The 14499-nt window shown below is 48.7% G+C and overlaps 1 protein-coding gene and 2 long non-coding RNA genes across 5 annotated transcripts in view; 2 read left to right on the forward strand and 1 right to left on the reverse strand.

Moving 5' to 3' along the window:
- Positions 1–210: 210 nt before the first annotated feature.
- Positions 211–2789, forward strand: LOC135580016 (uncharacterized). The gene is made up of 2 exons (XR_010474030.1): positions 211–1412; positions 1926–2789. It is a non-coding gene; the product is annotated as an uncharacterized LOC135580016 (long non-coding RNA).
- Positions 2440–4731, reverse strand: LOC110357538 (uncharacterized). The gene is made up of 3 exons (XR_010474041.1): positions 4245–4731; positions 3413–3592; positions 2440–2579 (listed from the first exon to the last, which is right to left on the reverse strand). It is a non-coding gene; the product is annotated as an uncharacterized LOC110357538 (long non-coding RNA).
- Positions 4732–4891: 160 nt separating this feature from the next.
- FAM168A (family with sequence similarity 168 member A) overlaps positions 4892–14499 on the forward strand; it is a 205469-nt gene continuing 195861 nt past the window's right edge. For 2 of the 3 annotated variants that reach the window (XM_065069685.1, XM_065069794.1), the window contains exon 1: positions 4977–5115. The gene's annotated coding sequence lies outside the window, so the exon portion shown is untranslated. Of the gene's footprint in view, positions 5116–14499 lie in introns of all 3 variants that reach the window. The other variant, XR_010473854.1, reaches the window with a different exon arrangement.

Below are 14499 nucleotides of genomic sequence, written 5' to 3' on the forward strand. Positions count from 1 at the left end.
TGTGCTCCAGCCCCTCACCAGCTCCGTTCCCTTCTCTCAACTCACTCCAGCACCTCAAGGGCTTTTCCTCCACACCAAGGGGTCGGGATTGGCAGCTGCAAACCCCAGTTTCTCCCCAGAACCCCAACTTTTCCTCCAGAGATGGAGCAGCTGCACACTTGGGAGAAGCTGGATAACTGTCGGGATACAGAGCGGGAGCACAAGGTCTGTAAATAAGAATATTTTTAAGGAATCTGTTTAAAATAAGAGAGAACAAAAAGAAACAGTGTGGCCAGCAGGCCCAGGGCAGTGACCGTCCCTGTGCTGGGCACTGTGGGGGCCAAACCTTGGATCGTGGGTGTAGTTTTGGGCCCCACACGCCAAGAAAGGCCTTGAGGTGCTGGAGCGAGTTGAGAAAAGGGAACAGAGCTGGTGAGGGGCTGGAGCACAAGTGTGATGGAGCGGCTGAGGGACCTGGGGGTTCAGCTGGAGAACAGGAGCTGAGGGGAGACCTTCTGATCTCTGAACTGCCTGAAAGGAGCTTGGAGCCAGGGGGGTCGGGCTCTGCTCCCCAGGAACAAGCGCCAGGAGCAGAGGAAACGGCCTCAAGTTGCACCAGGGGAGGTTGAGGTTGGATGTGGGAACAATTTCTTCCCCAAAGGGCTGTGGGGCATTGGAACAGGCTGCCCAGGGCAGTGCTGGAGTCACCATCCCTGGAGGGCTGGACAGACGGACATGAGGTTCTCAGGACATGGGGCAGGGACAGGGGTGGGGGAACAGTTGGATTCAACTATCTTAAAGGTCTTTTCCAACCAAAATGATTCTGTGATTCTAAATCACCCCCACGTTGGTGACCAGAGTGCGGTGAGGAAAATGGGAGGTTTAATTATTTGGGGAGATCAAGAGCTAAGAATTACCCGACTCCTCTTCTCCACTCCCCATCTTCCACAAAATAAAGGACAGCAAGGAATAACTATATATTTTTTATGTATCTCCCACTGGCTGGTGTTACATGGCCTAAAATATAAGTCAAATTATTTATAGTCAAGGCATAACAAACATGTTTATTAAGCATTTGGCAGCCCTTAATACAAAACAACCCAGTGGGCTTTTCAATGTAAACCCCTTTCCTCTCCCCTCCCTCCAGCTCTGGCTTTACCATGACCAAGAGCAGAAGGAATTACATTAATCCAGCAGCACAGATTGATTAGGAAGGAGTTAAAACGCGCTCGCCCCATCGGCCGGGGCGCAGACGCGCAGCCCCACGCAGGTTATCGGCTGCAAAACATCCCGGTGGCGCTAAATATTTCAGAGACGCGGATTCAGAAAGCGGGGGCCGGGCCAGATGCTTCGTTCCGCGATGAATTAATAAAGATGTTCCCTCGGGGAGGGATTTAGGCTGCAATTTGGGCTTACTCAGCGCCCCTCGGCAGGTAGACGTAGGCACGGTTTGGTATAAACCGCTCTTAGGAGCTTTTCCGCTGTGTTATCATGAGCTCTGCCAAAGGACCGGAATAATTTGTCTCCTTGGCAGCGAAAGGACACGCGGCCGAGGGAAATAAATAGACGCTCTGTTTAAAATGGCAGCGGATTTTTCACGGGGTCGAAAGAAATCTATAGCGCGGCGCTAATGGGTTCCGCTCGGCCGCAGCGCCCGGGCGGCGGGCAGAGGAGACACCGGGTTCACTCCAAGAAGGGAAGGAGGGAAACAACTACCAAATAATAATAATAATAATTAAAAAAAGCAGAAATAACCCCCCCAGGGAGCAAAGAGCGCAGCCACTTGTGACAAACAGGATGAAATGGCAGGAATCGGGGATTGCAAACCGAACGTACAACATCCCCGAGTCGCTCTGCTTTCCTCTGGGGACAAATATGACGCTGCTGTGGGATTTTAGGGCTTGGTTTATTTGTTTTTTACTGACTGTTTGGTTTTTTTTTATTAGATGGGATGAATTTGGGTCACACCGGCTGGAAACGGCAACCGGAGGAGCCGGGAGGTTATTTCCAGGTGGTAAAGCTGCGCTGTGGAAGGAAGGAGAGGATGCAACGTGGGAACAGCCTCCAGAGGAGCCCGATCACGGGTTTCCCCGCGTCCCCTGCGGCAATCGGCTGCTGCTCGGTAAAAGAGATGGACTTTGAAACTTCCAGTTTGGTTTTCCCCCATCTGGGTTCTGTCTGTGTCTCACCCGGGGGGGTTTGTCACAGCAAGAAGCTGTCACAGATCTCTGGCTCGCTGCCCGGCGGAGATTTCCCATGTCCCGGCCAAAGCCTTGGGTTTTGGGGCCAAAACAAAGGATTTTTGCAACTTTCCCGGTGTCTCACGTGCCGTAGGAAACCTGCGGCTCTGCTCGCTGTGGCGGCAGATGGGGAGAAGCTGGGGGGGTGCCAGTCTCGCTGTCCTCGCGTTGAACCCAGGGGGACACCCCAATGTTTGTTATTTCTCTTATGAACACTCACCTGCTGTTGGGACAGGACGATATGTGGCTGGTGGGGGGTAAAATGAGCTGTTAAAGAGCCCCCAAATCATGTTGGAGGCTCCGAGACTCGGTGTCACTGAGGCTGAGCGTGTCCCACGGGCGTCACCAGCATCTTCCACCCTGCGGGAGAAACGTGCGAGGAGAAATCTTTCCTTTGACATGGTTTTCACGGTACTCCCCACACCAGCCTGTCCAAGGGGTGAGAAACCAAAGCGTGTGACCCTGGTCACCCCCGCCCCAATTCCCCGATTCCCCAGGGGGTGGTTTGGTGGCGATCACTCAGCAAACAAAATCACCAGTGAGAATCTTCATTAAAAGCAAAATACTATTGACAGTGGTGAGTGTGTGACAGGAGGGACCAAGGAGGGGATGTGGGGATGTTGCTGCCCGTCCCTGGGGGAAGCTCCATAGGAATTTAATTCTCTACTTCCTGGACACCAGCGCTTTCCCAAAATACTCCTTTCCATAGAATCACAGAATGTCCTGAGCTGGAAGGACCCACAAGGACCATCGGGTTGAACTCCTGTCCCTGCAATGACAACCCCACAGGTCATCCGTGTGTCTGAGGACGGTGTCCAGTCTCTTGTTGAACACTGTCAGGTTGGGCCATGACACCTCCCTGGGAGCCTGTTCAGTGTCCAGCACCTCCGGGGGAAGAACCTTTGCCTCATGTCCCACTGACCCTCCCCGGCACATCTTCTGCCATTCCCTGGGGTTCTGTCACTGGTCACTAAAGAGATCAGCGCCTGCTCCTCCTCCTCCCCTTGTGAGGAAGCCGTAGATGTCATGAGTTGTCCCCTCAGTCTCCTCCAGGTTGAACAAACCAAGTTATTTCAGCCCCTCCTCATATGTCTTCCCCTCCAAACCTTCACCAACTTTGTAGCCCTAAAACCTTCCAGCCCTAAAACCTTCCAGCCCTAAACCCTGAGCGTGATGACACCGTTTGCACCCACCTCGTAGCCACGTGTGCTGGCTGGTGCTGCTGGTCCCTCCTGGAAGGTTTAAAGGGGATTTTTCACGCTTGTTCTTGCAGGAAAAATTAAAATGCTTATTTGTGTTCCCAAAGCAGAGACTGGCTTGGCGGGGGGCGCCAGCCCCTTCCCAAAATTGGCGTTTCTGTACTTAAAAGGGGCCTGTGAGAAAGATGGGGACAGACGTTAGAGCAGGGCCTGTTGTGATAGGACAAGGGGTGATGGGTTTAGAGCTGATTTTTCCAAATTTCTGTTATTTGCCAATTGATTCATTCTGGGCAGCACGGTTCTCAGGGCGATGAAGTTGCTGTATCGAGGGTTAATAGCGTCAATAAGGTGCTTCGGTCCTTTATAGAAAGCAGAGGGGCCTTGAAATGTGGGAAATGGAATTTATGATCAGGGATTCATTAGTGGAAATTCATTATCAGGAAAAGTTTTGGCGCTGGGTTGGATTTTAGGGGGGGGGGTATATCCTTCTTTTTCCCCCTGCACATCATGATAACGTTATGACCGAATCCCAGAATGTGAGGGGTTGGAAGGGCCCTGGAAAGCTCATCCAGTGCAATCCCCCCATGGAGCAGGAACACCCAGATGAGGTTACACAGGAAGGTGTCCAGGCGGGTTGGAATGTCTGCACAGAAGGAGACTCCACAACCCCCTGGGCAGCCTGGGCCAGGCTCTGCCACCCTCACTGAGAAGAAGTTTCTTCTCAAATTTAAGTGGAACCTCTTGTGTTCCAGTTTGAACCCATTACCCCTTGTCCTACCATTGGTTGTCACCGAGAAGAGCCTGGCTCCATCCTCCTGACACTCACCCTTTAGATATCTGTAAACATGAATGAGTCCCCCCTCAGTGTCCTCTTGTCCAGCTCCAGAGCCCCAGCTCCCTCAGCCTTTCCTCACACGGGAGATGCTCCACTCCCTTCAGCATCTTGGTGGCTGCGCTGGACTCTCTCCAGCAGTTCCCTGTCCTGCTGGAGCTGAGGGGCCACAACTGGACACAATATTCCAGATGTTTCCGTAGGCTGAATTTTACTCAGAAGTGTGAGGTGAGGTGACGGGGCAGGAGGGTGAGGAGGAGGTGGGGGGGTCACACACACAAGGCCGGGTTGCTCTGCTCTCCCGCCGCGGGCCCGGCCCTGCGCTCACCGTGCGGCCCGCAGCCCGTCTCCCAGAGCCGGGGCCGGGCGCTGGGTGTCCCGGGTGCCGAGCCCGGGGGGGGATCCCCGCCGCGGCCCGTGCGCTCCCCTCAGCCCGCGTCTTCCCTCAGCCCGCCCGGACTACAACTCCCAGCATGCCCCGCGGAACTACAGCTCCCGTCACGCATTGCCGCCCCGCCTCCTCGGCGCCTCCCCGCACTACAGCTCCCAGCATGCCCCGCGCCCGCACTACACCTCCCAGCGTGCCCCCTCCCAGCCCGCCCTGCGGACTACACTACCCAGCGTGCCCCGCGCCGGGCGGCCGCCCGAGATGCGCGGCGGCGACGCGCGGGGCATGCCGGGAGCTGTAGTCCGCGCCGCCGCTGTAACGGTCCGGCCGGTGGTACAGCCCCCCCCTCCGCCTCCCCCAGCGGCTGCGGGCAGAGGCAGGAGCCGCGGCGCAGGCAGCGCGAGGAGCGGGGAGCGCGCGCTGCCGCCGCCGCCACCGGCACCGGCACAGGGGCCGCCGCCGCCCGAGCAGCCGCAGGTGAGGGGACCCGGGTGGGGGGGTTGGGGGGGACACGGACACCGCGACACGGGCGGCGCTGAGGAGGCGGGGGGGGGGGGCGCTCTGTGTGTGAGGCGGCGAGTGACAGCGGCGGGAAGGGGGGGGGTGTCTGCGACCGACTCCCTCTCTGAGGGGACAGGGCGGGGGGGGAGCATCCCCTCAATCCCTCAATCGCTCAATCCCCTCAGCGCGGGGGCTGCGTGTCCCGGGGGGAGGAGGGACGGGGAGACCCCCCCCCGAGCTTCCTCTCCCCTCCGCCTCGAGCTTCTTGTGTCCCTCCCCCCGAGCTTGTCACCCCCCAACCCTCCTGTCCCCTCCTCCCATCCTTTTGTCCCCCCCCAAACCTATTGTCCCCCCCCCTCGAACCTTTTGTCCTCCTCCAAATCTCTTGTGTCACCCCCGAACCTGTTGTGTCCCCCCGAAGCTTTTCCCCCCAAAACCTTTTGTCCCCCCCCCCCCCCGAACCATTTGTGTCCCCCCGAACCTCTTGTATCCCCCTCGGAGCCCCTCGTCCCCCCTCAAACCCCTTGTCCCCCCTGAACCTGTTGTGCCCCCAAACGTCTTTCCCCCCCCACCCCCCAAGCCTCTTGTCCCTCCCAGAGCTCGTTGCCCCCCCTCAGTTTTCCCCTCCCCTGTTTACAGACCCAATCTCCCTATTTTTTAGACCCCCCCTCCCCAGTTCCCCTCATCTTTTGGGAGACCCCCCCCACCCCGAGGTCAAAGCCAAGTTTCACCTTCTCTTGGTGCGGAAGGGGGAGAAACGCAGCGACATCATTTTGAAATTCCCTTGATTTATTTTTAATTCTGCGCGTCCAGCTCTGAAGAGACGTCGACATGGGGGGGGGGGGGTGTTGGGGTGCACCCCACAGATGGAGGGATGCCCCATAATCACAATATCCAGAGGGGCATGTGGGGACGACCACATTGATATTGATATATATATATATGTATATAATATTAATTAACCTGCCACCAACTTGCTGGGATGCAAAGGGACGAGTTGTGTTTCAACCCCCCCGTCCCACTCCCCTTCACGGGGGGTTTAAAAAGGGCCCCCGGGAAGGGGGGGGCGGACGACAGCGTGAAACATCCGTAACCCAAAGGGAGAGAGGTTGACCAATGTAAAGCGGCATTATTTTCCTGGTTTAAAATACTGTGTTTTTATTAATTTTGATGAAAGAGCTGATTTTTCGAGATTTCTTTTATTCGCTAATTGCTTCGTTATGGGCAGCGCGGTTCTCAGGGCCATGAAGTCGCTGTATCGAGGGTTAATAGCATCAAAAAGGTGCTTCAGTCCTTTATAGAAAGCGGAGGAGCCTCGAAATGTGGGAACGGAATCGGGAATTCATTATCGGAAATTCATTAGCAGAAATTCATTATCGGGAAAAGGTTTGGCGCTGGGTTGGGTTTTAGCGGCGGTTTATATTCTTTTTCCCCCTGCACATCACGATAACGTTATGGTTTATATTTCCATAGGCTGAGTTTTATTCAGAATGCATTTATTTGGTGCTGGATACTGTCAAATATCGAGAAACCAGTGGTTTATTTTTCCTCTTTTCCCCTCTCCTGGACAAAGCCACGTTGTACTAAGAATCCCCAAGTGCTTCTATTTATGTTTTAATCACAATATGATTTAAGATGCAGCGGTGTGTTTATTCGTGCTGTTCAATAGCGATGGAGGAAGCGAGAGGCTCTTTATTTCTTCTTCTTTTCCTAAGGAATGCGAACGGTGGAAACATCTTTCGCCGGACTTGATTGCACCAACCGCCTTATTTCATGAGATGTGAACTGTGAAGTGCTCGTTGATTAGAACTCAAATTGAGGAGCGATGTTGAGCAACGTAAAGAAAAGGAAATTAGCGCTAGGAGGCCAAATACCTTGGTTGTTTTAGTTCTTTCTGCTTTTGGATTTTAACTGTTTCATGGGTTCTTTTGACCTTTATAGTCAAGTACATAGAAAAACCCCAACGACTGTGCTCTGAATATATATTGTAGTTAACAGGGCTGATGTGTATTTTTTGGATGGAATATATATTAAGTCTGATCAACTTGTTGTCCTGGAAGTTACAAATACCCACTTAGTTATCCCCCTTAACTTCTTTTATTTTATAATTACCAGATTTACAGTTTTCATAAGCGATATCTCTCTACCAAATGATGTGTTTATAGCGTCATTTTAATGCGCCTGTGCTGCTTATTTCATATGTGGCTGTTCAGATATGTGGTGGTTTATTTCATATAGTCTTTAGTTATTTACAATTCTTGGCTGTTTGTAAAGACACTTATATTTTTTTGGAGAGGTAGATCTATAACCTACTTTGGAACAAAGGGATCGGAAGCAAAATGTGTGTGTGAAGGCGGTTGGATTTTATTCAGTCGTGGGATATATTGCTTGCAATGGGAAACATAAATAAGACCCTGAATTAAAACCTAAATGCACCCATATTGCGTCAAAATTAATGCGAAATAGCTACGGGATGTGGTTATTTACGGAGAATATATTGTAGAGATGCTTTCTGATTATTCATCTGTCGAATTTAGTCAGTCTGCATTGCAGTAAGGTGAAATATCGAAGGGATTTTGTATACCCCCTCTTTGTGGTTGTATCAGCACCCACCACACGGATAATGGGGAAAAGCGGGAGAAACAAGGAAATAACGGCTCTCGGTGCCGCTGAAAATGTTTGAAAACACTCCGGAGAAACATTTCTGCAAAGGCCTTCTGTACCTCGACTGAAATCATTAAACCGATAATTAAATTGCGGTTAATTGAATGATCTGCTGTGTGTAGAAGAGCTCGCGGACCTCGGTGTGCAGGCGAAGGTGCCAACAGAAAGGCGCCTTTGAGCCAGGTCAGCGCCCGTTTTGGGGACGATCGTCACCGATCGCCGCTTCTGGGTCACCGAGTCCAGCAACAGATCAACATATATAAAATACATTTTATGTGAAAGCCAGGGTTTTTTTCTGTTCCACGTAGCGTTTTAGACCTGGGAGTTAAAAATCTCCGCTTTTCCACCCAGGAAAAGGGCCAATTTGCAGCTCTGGAGCGCTCGGTAGCAGCCGCTGAGGCTGTCAAAAGGGAAATCCAACTTTCCTTCTTGATTTCTGAGCTCGCTCTTCCCTTCAGCGCAGATTACGATCTTCGTTTGTCTCCCAGCCCTGCCTTTCGGGTTCGATTGTACCCGCGGAGGCCCCCGGTTTCCCTTTCCGCAGCACAAGCGCTCCCTGTACTTTCCGTTTCCTCCGCAATTCACAAGGTTTCTCCTTAAACCGCCGTCTCGACCTCGGCGTTTCAGTCCCGGATTCGCTCCCCACGCGCCGGCCGGACGCCGTTTGTTCTCCAGCCGTTTGGGGTGGTCGAGCTCCATCTCCCCGCGACGTCCCATCGATCTCCTCCTCGCGACGCCGCCACGACAAGGAAATATTCGAAACATCCCCCCGGAGAAACGTGTTATAAACCATGTGGGGAGGAGCGACTCTGGCGTCGCTTTCCGAGTGCAAACGGGGTGATTTTGGTGCGGCGCCGCTTTTGATTTATTTGCGGGTGAGATCGGAGGAGCCGCCGCCAGCGGGAGTTTCGTACCAATTCACTTTGTTCTGGTTTCTCAATGTACCGCGATTTTTCCAATCGATCAGACTCAGTTTTCCTGCTTAAAATCCGCAAAGTCATCATTTTCAATCCATACACATTTTAGATCCAAAAATGATCGAATGAGAGAAGTGTTCTTGTATTCTACAGTATTTTTCCAAACTGCACAAACAGCATTTAATGTATTTTTTCTAATTTCAAATGTGAATCTATTAGTCCCATCCGACGTTATTGGATTCTTATACACCATCGTGTGTCTCTTCAATAAATAGGTAAAGATTTTTCTTTCAGTGGCAATAAATAAAATCCACTTATCCATTTTTTACCCCCTTTAACTCTTTGAATTATAAAAATATTGGCTTTTAATCTCTCGCTTTTAAGAACTGGGAATAAACTCTTAAGACTTATTTCCCTGTAACTCGACCACCTGCCAAACAGGCACCAAATTGTGTTCCCTTCTTCTTCCTTCCACTCAACCGAATCACTCTGTGTCAATTTTAGGGTTTAAAATACGAATATGAGAGGAAAATATGAAGTAAGCGCTTGTTTCTCGTGCTGATTTTGGAACAATGCGTACAGGATATATATATTTTGGGTTTTTGTGTTCTGATATAATGACTCTTCATTGAATCTTGACGCGGGATTTTGTGTTTATTTGTCGGTTCGAATTGGTTGCAGCAGAAAGAATTTTGAATTTTCAGGGTTTTCTTGTGTTGAGAGGCTTTGAAACAAGAACCCTGGACCCATAATTAAGATCCAGCTCTTAAGGTACATCCAGAATTTGCCGATCTTCTGGAATTTGTGGAAGCTCTTGATTATGAAGCAGCTTTTGAGAACCAGACCGTTTGTTTGTTGTTTTGGGCTCCAAACAGGAACCCGAATACACAAATCTGAGTCATTTCCAGCTAGAATTGTAATATATAACTTCACTCAAATATGAGCATTTTGTTATTTATTTCTCTAAAAATCCCTTTCTCCGTGGCTCTCAAACTGATGGTGACGTGGTTCATCGTACTTGTATTGAAGTAAAACTGAAATAAAACTTATATTTCTTCTCCCTTTCCTGTTGGAATCCCACACAGACAGTGATTTTCATGGCATAATAAGTGATTTCTCAAAGAACGGCGCAGGGAACGAGGTTCCGTCAAGGACGTCGGAGACGCAATTGGTTTCCTCACGGTGTGAGTGGGACTTGAAGGCATTTTAATAAGTTCCTGTGAGTTTTGTTTGCTATGGATGTGCTGAAAACCCCGAGCAAAGGAATTTCGAGTGACTGTGCGCAATGCGAACCTGTTGACGCTCTCCAGCAAATTATTTAGGAGGTTATTGCCAAGGGGTTTGGAAAAGCCGCAACATTGCGTTCCCGTCCACCGCCGGAGACGCGGTTTTGTGTTCGATTGTGCTTTTTCTTGTCTTTCCTCTCTCTGCTTGAGCAAAACCGTCACCCAGAAAACTCAAAGGTGGGAAAAATTAAAACTCAGAGGGATTTATCGCAGCTTTCGTGTGATAACTTCCTCAATAGGAAGATTAATGCCAAAGTGTATTTGTAGGCTGAACATTTTTGCCTTGTCTTAGCGAGGGTTGGAGATTTGGGAGGATTATTGAGGACAAGCTTGGAGTCAGGCAGAAAGGGACCTGGGGGACTAATGGACAGGAAGCTCAACATGAGCCAACAGTGTGCCCAGGTGGCCAAGAAGGCCAATGGTGTCCTGTCCTGTATCCAAACCAGCGTGGTCAGCAGGACAAGGGCAGTGATCCTTCCCCTGTGCTCTGCATTGGGGAGGCCACACCTGGAGTATTGTGTTCAGTTCTGGGCCCCTCAGCTCAGGAAAGAGATTGAAGTGCTGGAGCGGGTCCAGAGAAGAGCAACAAGACTGGGGAAGGGACTGGAACACAAGCCCTATGGGGAGAGGCTGAGGGAGCTGGGCTTGTTTAGTCTGGAGAAGAGGAGGCTTAGAGGGGAGCTCAGCACTCTCTAGAACTACCTGAAGGGCAGTTCTAGCCAGGTGGGGATTGGGCTCTTCTCCCAGGCAGTCAGCAATAGGACAAGGGCCATGGGCTTCAACTCTACCAGGGGAAACTGAGGCTGGAGATTAGAAAGCAATTCTTTGCAGAGAGAGTGGTCAGGCATTGGAATGGCTGCCCAGGGAGGTGCTGGACTCACCGGCCCTGGAGGTTTTTAAGCCGAGATTGGACATGGCACTTAGTGCCATGATCTAGTCAATGGACTGGAGTTGGACCAAGGGGTTGGACTTGATGATCTCTGAGGTCTTTTCCAACCCAGTTGATTCTGTGATTCTGTACTTTATGAGAGAAAAAGTACTAAACTGGCAAGAAAATAAAAGTTGCCATTGTGCCTGCGAGGCATGGCTAATTCTTTGATAAAATGGATAAAGATTGTGGACCGCAGCAAAATTACAATAGACCGTAACATTTGGAGTTCTGCGGTTGAACTTAATCAAAAAGATCTGGCTCTTTTATGGCATCAGACTCCTTAGTTTATCTGCCGGGATTTGTGCTTTGCTTTCCTTGGCGTTGGGCACCCAACTCTCTAAAGTCGATAACATGTTGAATTTTAGCATTTTGATGTTGGAAATCCAGCCTGAAGTTTTGAGCGCTGGCTGCTTTGTCCTCCTTTTCCGTTCTGTTCTTTATACTTGAATTTATAGGAGATGACAACTCGGTTTTTCAATGGTTTATGTGGTTATTCATCACAGACTCCTAAGAGTCTCTGTCGTCCCAACAGATAAATCTGTTCCTGTTCAGGGTCATCCTGTTCAGTGCAAAATTTTGGACTTTACAGCATTCTGTGTGTGTGTATATATATATATTTATATATATTTAACATATGATACACCATTTTTTATTATGGACAAGACAGAGTTGGAGGTGATCTCTGGAAAACAACTCGTTTAAGTGTCCCTAGGTGGGGACTACTTGGCGTAACCTGTTTGTAGAGATACTTGGCTCTAACTGAAGGAAGTTTGATCTTCTCCTGCCATTTAGGTGCACAGAGTAATGTCACAATTACAGTTGCTGATGATTTTTCAACCTGGATGACCGTAGTGTTTAAATGGACAGGCAGGTTCTAAGGACTTAACTCCATTGAAAGTAATTTTGATTTAAGCTTGTGAGCATTTAACGTGAATTACTTTAGGTCCCTATTTTAACATTTATTCTGTTGTAGTTTATTCTGCAAATAATTTTCTTCCGTTTCCTGTGTATGTCATAACGTAATGAGACATTTAATGGCTTTTGCAAAAACTATGGCATGCGACATTTTTCGGGTTCAGTGTTGTAGAATAAGATTTGCATTTGGCCTTGTGGTTGGTTGGAGGAGTAAATCAGTCCGGTTGTACGTGTCCTGGAGTCAAGAACAGGGTCTCCTGTCCATCATCCTTCCCTTGTATTGTGGTGAAAACAACGCAAGGAAAATGGGTTAAAGCTCGAGTTCACTTTTGATTTGACCGATACTCACAACAGAATTTCTGATGTCTTAAAACACAGCTCCATAAATTTGAGAAATGGTTTATTTTTCTTCACTGTAGCGTCCAAATCCCAGCCGCTGAGTCTTCTGAATATGGACTGCTCTCATTGGGAAGCTCAATAAAATATCTGTTTCGGTAAGAATGTTTTCACTGTCCATATGTAATGCACACAAATGGAAGTTGTAGAGAAGATATTTGGTTTGGGCTTCTGTGGGCTCAGTAGATAAATGTGGTATCGTATCTGTTCTCATCCGAGTTTCAGCTTTTCTGTCTCAATTAGGAATTAAGTTTGAATTGGGTTTGATTTACGTATGTGACTGTTAGCATTACCATCCAGAAATAATGTCTTAAGTGGCTTTAAGCTTCATAAAATGCTGCTGGAGTGTTTGACGCAGATCGGCGTTATCTGGAGTTTTTACTTTGTCAACCAACACCCTCATTTTGTGTTACAACCAACTTCTGAAAAAGATCCGTACAACCCTCAGAGCTCTTGGTTACTTTACTGTTGCCGTCTACCAGCACGAAGCACGTTGTCCTCTCCTCTTCCGCACCACCATGGCAAAGGTGGTCCAGGAAATGATCTTCAACCACCGTGACCTGCACCTGTATAGACCATCAAAGCTTCTTCTCTCCAAGATTCTTGGAAGGTCTTTGCAGACCTCCCTGGGTTCACCCTTGGAAGATCGTCGTGTGTAGATGTACAGTCGCTGTTTTCACCATGGAAAATTGGAGCCTGGAGGTTTCTTGGTGATGTTGCTCGACAAGGTTGGGTCAGATGCCTTCTGCTTCTTCTGTGTAGACCAGGAGATGGATTTGGGTGGCTTTGTGTGCTATTGGGATGTGCTCAGATGAGGCGTTGGTGCCTCTCCGTGTGGATTTAGAGTTCCGAGAGCTTAAAGCTTAATTAGACTGACCTCCTGGAAGCCACAGATCCTTACATTTTCCCTGGAATAGGAGCCTAATGACCATTTATTTTGGGCTACCTTCTACCAGGACAGTCACTCTTAGTTTGGAGATCTCAAGTCACGAAGAATCCGCCACTTTTCTTGACATATTTTCAGCAATTATTTACCCTCGCTGATGGAACAACTGAGCTCTAATTTGAATTAGTTTCCAACTATTGCTTCCAAAAGCCTTTTCTTGGCCAAATTAAAAGGTCCTTTGATACCCAGTAACTTCTGGAGGCAACTCATAATTCCCTAACCGAGTGGTTTTTCTGCTTTCATTTTGGGTAAGTTAAACCTGTGGCATTGAGTTGAGAAGTGTTGGGTGGGATCTCAGATTGTATTTCAGGGTCTCTGGCTTTCAGATTTTGTTTCCTAGATGTAATATCTTGCATTTGGTTGTGTTGCAATCTACGTTGAGTGGCCTTTGTGGTCCCAATTGCTGCGTATCCCTGGCGTGTCCTCTTATCTGTCATCCCAGTGTTGAATCTCATCTGAGAATGAAATCAGCATTGTTCTGTGAGGCCTATTTTCCATCACATTGCGTTGACTGTCATTAATTTTGTTCCTTTTTAAATCCAGCTCAAGCCTGATTCATTTTTCCCGTGTTTTGTCCAGCGCTGGTATCTGCCTAAATCATTGAATCATCTTTTTGCTCTTTTCCGATGTCGTCGCGTTAGAAATGTTTGTCTTCCAAATTTTTTCCTCCATTCCAAAAATAATATTGAAAATAAAGTCTCGGGATCTCAGAAATGTTTTGATTCTTTGGAAAACTCTTGGATTAAACCACCTCATCTTCTGAGGCACCTTCTTTTATTGAATTGCTGAGCTGGTTGAGAGTTTGGGAAGCTCTCCCCCAAGTCTATTCCCCTCCTTGAGACAAGATGAAGTGTTTCTAGAGCATCCCTGATAAATATATTTCTCATTTATTCCTTAATCTTCCAGTTCAGGAGGTACCCAACCTCCTTAGGTTGATGATGAGCCAAATTAGTGAAAAGCTTTTCATTGAATCATAGAATGTCCTGAGTTGGGAAGGACCCACAAGGATCATCAAGTCCAACTCACGTCCCTGCACAGGACAACCCAATATCTTTCCAACATCTCGTACCTCAGGCAAATAAAGACACATTGCTTTACTAATTTGACACGATTTGATCTTGATGCGTCTGTGTTTCATTTTTGATTTATCCCGTAGCTGCTTTTATATAGGTTGCTTAATAATTTTCCTGGTATCTTCCCATTAATTTCAAGGGGACTTAAATCTCTAATTTGCTTTAGAAGCTTTTCCGAACTTTCTCTGTAGCTGTTTCCTTTTTGATCCCAAAAGCTCTTGGAAACTTTTTT

Source organism: Columba livia, chromosome 1, assembly GCF_036013475.1.
Source record: "Columba livia isolate bColLiv1 breed racing homer chromosome 1, bColLiv1.pat.W.v2, whole genome shotgun sequence".
Taxonomy (NCBI): Eukaryota; Metazoa; Chordata; class Aves; order Columbiformes; family Columbidae; genus Columba; species Columba livia.